The sequence below is a fragment of the Oncorhynchus nerka genome, linkage group LG10 (assembly GCF_034236695.1).
Source record: "Oncorhynchus nerka isolate Pitt River linkage group LG10, Oner_Uvic_2.0, whole genome shotgun sequence".
Taxonomy (NCBI): domain Eukaryota; kingdom Metazoa; phylum Chordata; class Actinopteri; order Salmoniformes; family Salmonidae; genus Oncorhynchus; species Oncorhynchus nerka.
Window position 1 is genome coordinate 62,779,039 of NC_088405.1, and position 12,534 is coordinate 62,791,572.

The following is a 12,534-nucleotide window of genomic DNA, read 5'->3' on the forward strand; positions in this document are numbered from 1 at the left end:
ATAAGAGTGATAGCTCTCTACATGGTGTCAGATAGGGAGTGAATGGAGATGTATAAGAGTGATAAGAGTGATAGCTTTCTACATGGTGTCAGATAGGAGAGTGAATAGAGATGTATAAGAGTGATAGCTCTCTACATGGTGTCAGATAGGGAGAGTGAATAGAGATGTATAAGAGTGATAGCTCTCTACATGGTGTCAGATAGGGAGAGTGAATAGAGATGTATAAGAGTGATAGCTCTCTACATGGTGTCAGATAGGGAGAGTGAATAGAGATGTATAAGAGTGATAGCTCTCTACATGGTGTCAGATATGGAGAGTGAATAGAGATGTATAAGAGTGATAGCTCTCTACATGGTGTCAGATAGGGAGAGTGAATAGAGATGTATAAGAGTGATAGCTCTCTACATGGTGTCAGATAGGGAGAGTGAATAGAGATGTATAAGAGTGATAGCTCTCTACATGGTGTCAGATAGGGAGAGTGAATAAGAGATGATATAAGATGTGATAGCTCTCTACATGGTGTCAGATAGGGAGAGTGAATGGAGATGTATAAGAGTGATAGCTCTCTCTACATGGTGTCAGATAGGGAGAGTGAATAGAGATGTATAAGAGTGATAGCTCTCTCTACATAGGGAGAGTGAATCAGTATAGTGATAGCTCTCTACATGGTGTCAATAGAGATGTATAAGAGTGATAGCTCTCTACATGGTGTCAGATAGGGAGAGTGAATAGAGATGTATAAGAGTGATAGCTCTCTACATGGTGTCAGATAGGGAGAGTGAATAGAGATGTATAAGAGTGATAGCTCTCTACATGGTGTCAGATAGGGAGAGTGAATAGAGATGTATAAGAGTGATAGCTCTCTACATGGTGTCAGATAGGGAGAGTGAATGGAGATGTATAAGAGTGATAGCTCTCTACATGGTGTCAGATAGGGAGAGTGAATAGAGATGTATAAGAGTGATAGCTCTCTACATGGTGTCAGATAGGGAGAGTGAATAGAGATGTATAAGAGTGATAGCTCTCTACATGGTGTCAGATAGGGAGAGTGAATAGAGATGTATAAGAGTGATAGCTCTCTACATGGTGTCAGATAGGGAGAGTGAATAGAGATGTATAAGAGTGATAGCTCTCTCTACATGGTGTCAGATAGGGAGAGTGAATAGAGATGTATAAGAGTGATAGCTCTCTCTACATGGTGTCAGATAGGGAGAGTGAATAGAGATGTATAAGAGTGATAGCTCTCTACATGGTGTCAGATAGGGAGAGTGAATAGAGATGTATAAGAGTGATAGCTCTCTCTACATGGTGTCAGATAGGGAGAGTGAATAGAGATGTATAAGAGTGATAGCTCTCTACATGGTGTCAGATAGGAGAGTGAATAGAGATGTATAAGAGTGATAGCTCTCTACATGGTGTCAGATAGGGAGAGTGAATGGAGATGTATAAGAGTGATAGCTCTCTCTACATGGTGTCAGATAGGGAGAGTGAATAGAGATGTATAAGAGTGATAGCTCTCTACATGGTGTCAGATAGGGAGAGTGAATAGAGATGTATAAGAGTGATAGCTCTCTACATGGTGTCAGATAGGGAGAGTGAATAGATAGCTCTCATGGTGTCAGGATGTATATGGAGATGAGTGATAGCTCTCTCTACATGGTGTCAGATAGGGAGAGTGAATAGAGATGTATAAGAGTGATAGCTCTCTACATGGTGTCAGATAGGGAGAGTGAATAGAGATGTATAAGAGTGATAGCTCTCTACATGGTGTCAGATAGGGAGAGTGAATAGAGATGTATAAGAGTGATAGCTCTCTCTACATGGTGTCAGATAGGGAGAGTGAAGAGATGTATAAGAGTGATAGCTCTCTACATGGTGTCAGAGATGGAGAGTGAATAGAGATGTATAAGAGTGATAGCTCTCTACATGGTGTCAGATAGGGAGAGTGCATGGAGATGTATAAGAGTGATAGCTCTCTACATGGTGTCAGATAGGGAGAGTGAATGGAGATGTATAATGGTGTCAGTGATGATAGCTCTCTACATGGTGTCAGATAGGGAGAGTGAGTGGAGATGTATAAGAGTGATAACTCTCTCTACATGGTGTCAGATAGGGAGAGTGAATAGAGATGTATAAGAGTGATAGCTCTCTACATGGTGTCAGATAGGGAGAGTGAATGGAGATGTATAAGAGTGATAGCTCTCTACATGGTGTCAGATAGGGAGAGTGAATAGAGATGTATAAGAGTGATAGCTCTCTACATGGTGTCAGATAGGGAGAGTGAATGGAGATGTATAAGAGTGATAGCTCTCTACATGGTGTCAGATAGGGAGAGTGGATGGAGATGTATAAGAGTGATAGCTCTCTCTACATGGTGTCAGATAGGGAGAGTGAATAGAGATGTATAAGAGTGATAGCTCTCTACATGGTGTCAGATAGGGAGAGTGAGTGGAGATGTATAAGAGTGATAACTCTCTCTACATGGTGTCAGATAGGGAGAGTGAATAGAGATGTATAAGAGTGATAGCTCTCTACATGGTGTCAGATAGGGAGAGTGAATAGAGATGTATAAGAGTGATAGCTCTCTACATGGTGTCAGAATAGAGATGAGAGTAGCTCTCTACATGGTGTCAGATAGGGAGATGAATAGAGATGTATAAGAGTGATAGCTCTCTACATGGTGTCAGATAGGAGAGTGAATAGAGATGTATAAGAGTGATAGCTCTCTACATGGTGTCAGATAGGGAGAGTGAATGGAGATGTATAAGAGTGATAGCTCTCTACATGGTGTCAGATAGGGAGAGTGAATGGAGATGTATAAGAGTGATAGCTCTCTACATGGTGTCAGATAGGGAGAGTGAATGGAGATGTATAAGAGTGATAGCTCTCTACATGGTGTCAGATAGGGAGAGTGAATAGAGATGTATAAGAGTGATAGCTCTCTACATGGTGTCAGATAGGGAGAGTGAATAGAGATGTATAAGAGTGATAGCTCTCTCTACATGGTGTCAGATAGGGAGAGTGAAGAGATGTATAAGAGTGATAGCTCTCTACATGGTGTCAGAGATGGAGAGTGAATAGAGATGTATAAGAGTGATAGCTCTCTACATGGTGTCAGATAGGGAGAGTGCGTAGAGATGTATAAGAGTGATAGCTCTCTACATAGTGTCAGTTAGGGAGAGTGAATGGAGATGTATAAGAGTGATAGCTTTCTACATGGTGTCAGATAGGGAGAGTGAATGGAGACGTATAAGAGTGATAGCTCTCTACATGGTGTCAGATAGGGAGAGTGGATGGAGATGTATAAGAGTGATTGCTCTCTCTACATGGTGTCAGATAGGGAGAGTGAATAGAGATGTATAAGAGTGATAGCTCTCTACATGGTGTCAGATAGGGAGAGTGAATAGAGATGTATAAGAGTGATAGCTCTCTCTACATGGTGTCAGATAGGGAGAGTGAATGGAGATGTATAAGAGTGATAGCTCTCTACATGGTGTCAGATAGGGAGAGTGAATGGAGATGTATAAGAGTGATAGCTCTCTCTACATGGTGTCAGATAGGGAGAGTGAATAGAGATGTATAAGAGTGATAGCTCTCTACATGGTGTCAGATAGGGAGAGTGAATAGAGATGTATAAGAGTGAGAGCTCTCTACATGGTGTCAGATAGGGAGAGTGAATGGAGATGTATAAGAGTGATAGCTCTCTACATGGTGTCAGATAGGGAGAGTGAATGGAGATGTATAAGAGTTATAGCTCTCTCTACATGGTGTCAGATAGGGAGAGTGAATGGAGATGTATAAGAGTTATAGCTCTCTCTACATTGGGGTACAGAGTGTCTGGAATCAGAGAACATTTCCTAAAAAGGACTGATCACAGCAGGGGGAGGTCAGAGAGAGGTACCACCTCTCATTCTTTCTTTCCATTTCTTAGAGATGGCATGTATACACACAGTAACACAGTGTGGGGAATACAGTCTTACCACCTCTGACCAGCTAAACAATATCAGCTAACCTCATATCAACTCTGACCTGGCTGGACACACACACACACCAACTGGATCAGCTCTCAGTTCAAAAAGAAAGGACATTTTCATACTGCCCCTATTCTCCAGCCAATCTAAATGAAAGGTTCACAGTGTTCTCAGAGGTTCTAGAAAAGAGGAGGGAATATAGAAGGTGAGATGAGGTACAATGTAGAAAGGGAGGCACAGGAGGTTGCTGGCACCTTAATTGTGGAGGATGGGCTTGTGGTAATGACTGGAGTGGAATAAGTAGATTGGTATCACATGGTTTGATACCATTCCATTTGCTCCGTTCCAGATATTATTTTGAGCCGTCCTCCCCTCAGCAGCCTCCCCTGAAAGGAGGTGTATGTGTCCCAGAGCTGTGTGCCAAACAGTGGCGTCAACCACATCTGCTAATAATCCATTAATATAATAGCAGTAAAGGACACAGTGTGATCCACTGTAAAACCATTAAACCTCTGAATAGCATATGATGCTATGCCCTAGTAGTAGACGAAGAGGTCTATTTTTCCGCCAAAGTACACACACTTTCTCGAATATTAATATGTTTTGACGTGTTTACCATAGAAACAAAGTGAGGCATATAGCGGTGTGACCTATTCCCTCTAGCTGCGGTAGAAAGTAACAGTAGGTGTGAACTAACTGGTGAAGTGAGGTGAGGTGACGTAAAGGATATATGAGATGTTTCTGTTTTCTGTCTGATTGAGAAACACTCCAATCATGTCAAATCAAATCAAAAACAATTTTATTTGTCACATGCACCGAATACAACAGGTGTAGACCTTACCATGAAATGCTGACTTACAAACCCTTAACCAACAATGCAGTTTTAAGAAAAATACGTGTTAAGTAAAAAATAAGAAATAAAAGTAACAAATAATGAAACAGCAGCAGTAAAATAACAATAGTGGGGCTGTATACAGCTATATACATGTCCTGACTCTTTCTCTGACTGCGGAATGGTGGCAACGTTTAGAAGATTGTGTCGATTTCCTGGTTCTCTCTGTGATGTCATCATTATACTGACCTCAACGCTCCCGCCTCACAGTGGGAGGGCAGTGCAGTGGGGAGCCTGGGAAGACATTAGTAGAGCTGGGCTGAGGCGGGGGTCCTGTACAGCTGTAATGAGGTATTTTAAAAGGTGGGGAAACTGAAAGTGTATGTGGATAAGACTGTAATTGAAGAGGGAGGGGTCTGGGTGGAGTGTACGAAGTTTATATTATGACCCAGCCAAAGACAGTGTCCACGATATCAGTGTCACTCTCACACACCCTCGCAGCCCATGACATCATCAGACATGGTTTGATCACCAGGGAAACAGCAAACAACAGTAAGCAAAGCAGTCATCTCTTCCTTCCTTCCTTCCTCCCCTCCTTGCTTCCTTTCTCTGGTGATGACTATCAGCATTTGTTTTTAGCCTATCACAGCAGAACGCGTATGTTACCCGTGGGGTGGGTGGCTTTAGGGTCATTAAATATTGTGTGGATGAAGGACGGGTAGGTGGCGGGAGAGTTGAATACAGAGAAAACAATACCTTAAAAATCCATAAATGTATCATTCTTGTAATTTATATCTGTAAACCAGATTGAGGTTTTTGTTTCATTATTTTAGGCTGTCTGGCATTAGTGCTTGTGCTTAAACTTAAGCTTTAGGGCCAAAGATATTTATAACTAACTCAATATAGACCAGAGCCTGTCGTTTTCAATGGGAGCAAATTAATCATAGTGGTCAGAACAAGCAAGGAGGTGGGCAGAGCCAAGCACGAGCTAGTGAGATCCTATTTGCGCGTTCTAGCAATTATTTTCATATTTTCATTAGGAACGCATACTCTGTGAAGTGTGCATGTAGTTATTGCACATGCACACTTCACAGGGTATGCATTCCCTAATGAAAATATGCAATTTGCCCTTGCACTCCTTCTAAACAACACAATTTATTTTTAAATTTGGCAAATGTACAGTACCAGTCAAAAGTTTGAACACACCTACTCATTCAAGGGTTTTTCTTTATTTGTACTATTTTCTACAATGTAGAATAATAGTGAAGACATCAAAACTATAAAATAACATATGGAATCATGTAACCAAAAAAGTGTCAAACAAATCTAAATATATTTTAGATTTTAGATTCTTCAAACCCTTTGCACACTCTTGGCATTCTCTCAACCAGCTTCATTAGGTAGTCACCTGGAATGCATTTCAATTAACAGGTGTTAAAAGTTAATTTGTGGAATTTATTTCCTTCTTAATGCATTTGAGCCTATCAGTTATGTTGTGACAAGGTAGAGGTGGTATAGAGAAGATTTGAAAAATAGAATAATAATGGCGCCGGAGGAGATGGATGACCTTTTATGTCCCCTAACCAATTGTGTTATTGTGTGTTTTTCACGTTATTTGTGACTTATTTTGTACATACTGTTTCTGCCACCATCTCGTATGACCAAAAAGAGCTTCCAGATATCAGGACAGCGATTACTCACCTCGTACTGGACGAAGATTTTTTCATTAACGAGTCGGATGCGAAGGATTTAACTTCAGATGGCCGACAAGGCCCTCCTTCCCGTCATTCGCAGGAGAAAGAGACGGGGATAATGGGGATGTAGGTCTGGGTGCCTTGTAAGGATCTGACAGCGAGTGGGTAATCAATTAGTCCATCGATGAAGTCGTCTCCACAGTGACTGTACGTACATACCACAACCAGAAGCCAAGGATTGCAGGCAATATCCGCACTGTGAGCTAAAGGGTGAGCTGCTGCTTTCAAGAAGCGGGAACCTGAGCCATATACAGCATTCCTTACTGAGTTCTCTGAATTCCTATCGGACCTTATGTTGATGGCAGATAATATTATAATTTTGGATGACTAATTTTCACATGGAAAAGTCCACAGACTCACTCCAAAAGGCTTCCGGAGCCATCATCGACTCAGTGGATTTTGTCCAACATGTCTCCGGACCTACTCACTGCCACAGTCATACTCTGGACCTAGTTTTGTCCCGTGGAATAAATATTGTGGATCTTAATGTTTTTCCCCATAATCCTGGACTATCGGACCACCATTTTATTACGTTTGCAATCACAACAAATAATCTGCTCAGACCCCATCCAAGGATCATCAAAAGCTGTGCTATAATTTCTCAGACACCCCAAAGATTCCTAGATGCCCTTCCAGACTCCCTCCACCTACCCAAGGGCGTCAGAGTACAAAAAAACAGTTAACCACCTAACTGAGGAACTAAATTTAACCTTGCGTAATACTCTAGATGCAGTCACACCCCTAAAAACAAAAAACATTTATCATAAGAAACTAGCTCCCTGGTATACAGAAAATACCAGAGCCCTTGAAGCAAGCTTCCAGAAAGTTGGAACGAAAATGGAGCTACACCAAACCGGAAGTCTTCCGATTAGCTTGGAAAGACAGTATCGTGCAGTATCAAAGAGCCCTCACTGCTACTCAATCATCCCATTTTTCCAACTTAATCGAAGAGAATAAGAATGTATTTTTGATACTGTTGCAAAGCTAACTAAAAAGCAGCATTCCCCAAGAGAGGATGGCTTTCACTTCAGCAGTGATAAATTCATGAAATTAATTAGAAAGCTAATTACAGACTCCTCTTTAAATCTGTGTATTTGTCCAAAGCTCATTTGTCCTGAGTCTGCACAAAACTGCCAGGACCTAAGATCAAAGGAAACACTCAAGTTTTTAATACTAAATCTCTTGACACATTGATGAAAATAGCCATGGCCTCGAACCCTTCAAGCTGCGTACTGGACCCTATTCCAACTAAACTACTGAAAGAGCTACTTTTTGTGCTTGACCCTCATATGTTGAACATAATAAACGCCTCCCTATCCACCGGATGTGTACCATACTCACCAAAAGTTGCAGTAATAAAGCCTCTCTTGAAAAAGCCAAACCTTCATTCAGAAAATATAAAAACCTATTGGCTTATCTCGAATCTCCCATTCCCCTCAACATTTTTTGAAAAAGTTGAGAGGAATGCCTTCCTCATTGCCTTCCTGTAGACAAACAACATATGCAAAACACTTCAGTCTCGTTTTAGACCCCATCATAGCACTGAGACTGCACTCATGAAGGTGGAAAATTCCCTTTTAATGGCGTCAAACCAAGGCTCTGCATCTGTCCTCATGCTTCTAGACCTTAGTGCTGCTTTTGATACCATCGATCACCACATTCTTTTGGAGAGATTGGAAACCCAAATTGGTTTCTGGCCTGGTATCTGTCGGAAAGATATCAGTTTGTCTCTGTGGGTGGTTTGTCCTCTGACAAATCAACTGTACATTTCGGTGTTCCTCAAGGTTCCGTTTTAGGACCGCTATTGTTTTCACTATTATTTTACCTCTTGATGATGTCATTCGGAAACATAATGTTAACTTTCACTGCTATGTGGACGGTACACAGCTGTACATTTCGATGAAACACGGTGAAGCCCCAAAATTGCCCTCCCTTGAAGCCTGTGTTTCAGACATAAGGAAGTGGACGGTGGCAAATGTTTCACTTTTAAACTCGGACAAAACAGATATGCTAGTTCTAGGACCCAAGACACAAAGAGATCTTCTGTTGGATCTGACAATTAATCTTGATGGTTATACTGTACTGTTGTCTCAAATAAAACTGTGAAGGACTTTGGCATTACTCTCTCTTTCACAAACATACCAAGACTGTTTCAAGGACAGCCTTTTTCCCATCTACGTAACATTGCAAAAATCTGAAACTTTCTGTCCAAAATTATGCATAAATTTAATCCATTTTTTTTGTCACTTCTAGATTAGACTACTGCAATGTTCTACTTTCTGGCTACCCGGATAAAGCACTAAATAAACTTCAGTTAGTGTTAAACACGTATACTAGAATCTTGACTAGAACCAACATTTTTTATCATATTACTCCAGTGCTAGCCTCTACACTGACTTCCTGTTAAGGCTAGGGCTGATTTCAAGATTTTACTGCTAACCTACAAAGCCTTACATGGGCTTGCTCCTACCATTCTTCCCATTTGGTCCTGCCGTACATACCTACATGTACGCTACGGTCACAAGATGCAGGCCTCCTTATTGTCCCTAGAATTTCTAAGCAAGCAGCTGGAGGCAGGACTTTCTCCTATAGAGCTCCATTTTTATGGAATGGTCTGTCTATCCATGTGAGAGATGCAGACTCAGTCTTGACCTTTAAGTCTTTATTTGAGACTCATGTCTTCAGTAGGTCCTATGATTGAGTGTAGTCTGTCCCAGGAGTGTGAAGGTGAAAGGAAAGGCTCTGGAGCGATGAACCGCCCTTGCTGTCTCTGCCTGGCCGGTTCCCCTCTTTCCACTGGGATTCTCTGCCTCGAACCCTATTAAGGGGGCTGAGTCACTGGCTTACTGGTGCTCTTCCATGCCGTCCCAAGGAGGCAGCTGCACCATTGAGAGCATCTTGACTGGTTGCATCACTGCCTGGTATGGCAACTGCTCGGCCTCCGACCGCAAGGCACTACAGAGGGTAGTGCGTACGGCCCAGTACATCAAGCTTCCTGCCATCCAGGACCTCTATACGAGGTGGTGTATATAGTCTCCACATTGACTCTGTACTGGTACCCCCCTGTATATAGTCTCCACATTGACTCTGTATCGGTACCCCCCTGTATATAGTCTCCACATTGACTCTGTATCGGTACCCCCCTGTATATAGTCTCCACATTGACTCTGTACTGGTACCCCCCTGTATATAGTCTCCACATTGACTCTGTACTGGTACCCCCCTGTATATAGTCTCCACATTGACTCTGTATCGGTACCCCCCTGTATATAGTCTCCACATTGACTCTGTACTGGTACCCCCCTGTATATAGTCTCCACATTGACTCTGTACTGGTACCCCCCTGTATATAGTCTCCACATTGACTCTGTACTGGTACCCCCCTGTATATAGTCTCCACATTGACTCTGTACTGGTACCCCCTGTATATAGTCTCACTACTGCTTTTTTACTGCTGCTCTTTAATTACTTGTTACTTTTATCTCTTATTCTTATCTGTATTTTTATAAACTGCATTGTTGGTTAGGGGCTTGTTTGTAAGCATTTCACTTTAGTTTCATTTTAGTGTTCTTGGGCACGGGCACTATGGTGGTCTGCTTAAAACATGTTGATATTACAGATGGGCAGGGAAAGGTTGAAAATGTCAGTGAAGACTGGTGCTGGTGCTCTTGTGCATGTTTCAGTGTTAGTAGCAGCAGTGTAAAAAGAGGGGTTTGGAACACAATGCAAATAGTTCGGGTAGTCATTTGATTACCTGTTCAGGAGTCTTATGGCTTGGGGGTAAAAACTGTTGAGAAGTTTTTTTGTCCTAGACTTGGCACTCCGCTTGCCATGTGGTAGTAGAGAGAACAGTCTATGACTGGGGTGGCTGGGGTCTTTGACAATTTTTAGGGCCTTCCTCTGACACCGCCTGGTGTAGAGGTCCTGGATGGCAGGCAGCTTAGCCCCAGTTATGTACTGGGCCGTACGAACTACCCTCTGTAGTGCCTTGTGGTCGGAGGCCAAGCAATTGCCGTACCAGGCAGTGATGCAACCAGTCAGGATGCTCTCGATGTTGTAGCTGTAGAACCTTTTGAGGATCTCAGTACCCATGCCAAATCTTTTTAGTTTCCTGAGGGGAAATAGGCTTTGTCGTGCCCTCTTCACGACTGTCTTGGTGTGTTTGGACCATTCTAGTTTGTTGTTGATGTGGACACCAAGGTTTGCAAGCCCTTCCACATCTGATGAGCATCAGAGCCAGTGTAGTACGATTCAATCTTAGTCCTGTATTGAAGCTTGGCCTGGTGCGCCGGAGGGCATAGCGGGATTTCTTATAAGCTTCCGAGTTAGAGTCCCGCTCTTTGAAAGCGGCAGCTCTAGCTCAGTGCGGATGCTGCCTGTAATCCATGGCTTCTGGTTGGGGTATGTACGTACGGACACTGTGGGGACGACGCCATCGATGCACTTATGGATGAAGCCAATGACTGATGTGGTGTCCTCCTCAATGCCATCTGAGGAATCCTGGAACATATTCCAGTCTGTGCTAGCAAACCAGTCCTGTAGCTTAGCATCTGCTTCATCTGACCATTTTTTTTATTGATCTAGTCACTGGTGCTTCCTGCTTTAATTTTTAGTTGTAAGCAGGAATCAGGAGGATAGAATTATGGTCAGATTTGCCAAATGGAGGGCGAGGGAGAGCTTTGTATGCGTTTCTGTGTGTGGAGTATAGGTGGTCCAGAGTTATTTTTCTTCTGGTTGCACATTTAACAGGCTGATAGAAATGTTGTAAAACAGATTTATATTTCCCTGCATTAAAGTCCCCTGCTACTAGGAGTGCCGCCTCTGGGTGAGTGTTTTCCTGTTTGCTTATGGCGGAATACAGCTCATTCAATGCCGTCTTAGTGCCGGCCTCTGACTGTGGTGGCATGTAAACCGCTACGAAGAATACAGATGAAAACTCTCTCGGTAGGTAGTGTGGTCTACAGCTTTTAATGAGAAACTCTACCTCAGGCGAGCAATAGCTCGAGACTTCCTTAGATATCGTGCACCAGCTGTTATTTACAAAAATACATAGTCCACCTCCCCTTGTCTTACCAAACGCCACTGTCCTATCCTGCCGGTACATCGTATAGCCAGCCAGCTGTATGTTGATATTGTCGTCGTTCAGCCACGGCTCTGTGAAGTATAAGATGTTACAGTTTTTTAATGTCCCGTTGGTAGTTTAATCTTCCTCGTGACTCGTCGATTTTATTCTCCAAGGATTGCACGTTTGCTAGCAGAATGGAGGGAAGTGGGGGTTTATTCAAATGCCTACAAATTCTCAGAAGGCCCCTCTTTCTCCACCTCCTCTTCACGCAGATCACGGATCGGGGCCTGTTCCCGAGGAAGCAGTATATCCTTCGCTTTTTTCTCATCAGAGTCGTGAAAGGAAAAAAAGGATTCTGCTAGTCCATGGTGAGTAATCGTAGTCATGATGTCTAGAAGTTATTTTCGGTCATAAGAGATGGTAGCGGCAACATTATGTACAAAATAAGTAATAAAATAAGTGCACGAACCAGGTTAGCCTACACGCCAATCGCTTTTGGGAACAGGCAGAAAAAGTTAACGTCAATCCACAGAAGCAAAAAGGACAATGTCAGAGTTGAATTCAATACGAGAAAAGCTGTGAAATGGAGAGTTAAAAATAAAGAGAAGAAATGTCCAGAAAAGTAGGCTAATATGTTTTGGAAAGATTTGGTGAAGTGGTAAAAGAGGATGATTGTGAGGTGCTATACAAATTCAAGAGTCGCAAGACGGGACTTCAAATAGGGAAGTTCAAGGGAACTGTAGCAGCCTACTTTCAGATGGGTTAAATGGAAACTGAAATATTGACAATGACTGTAGGTCTATAACGTCTCACATAGCCTTAAGCATTTCTAGCCATAAAAGTATACACCAAATGTAGGACAAATGTACTCTGAAATAGGAGTGGAGAAATATGATTTATTTATTTCAGCAT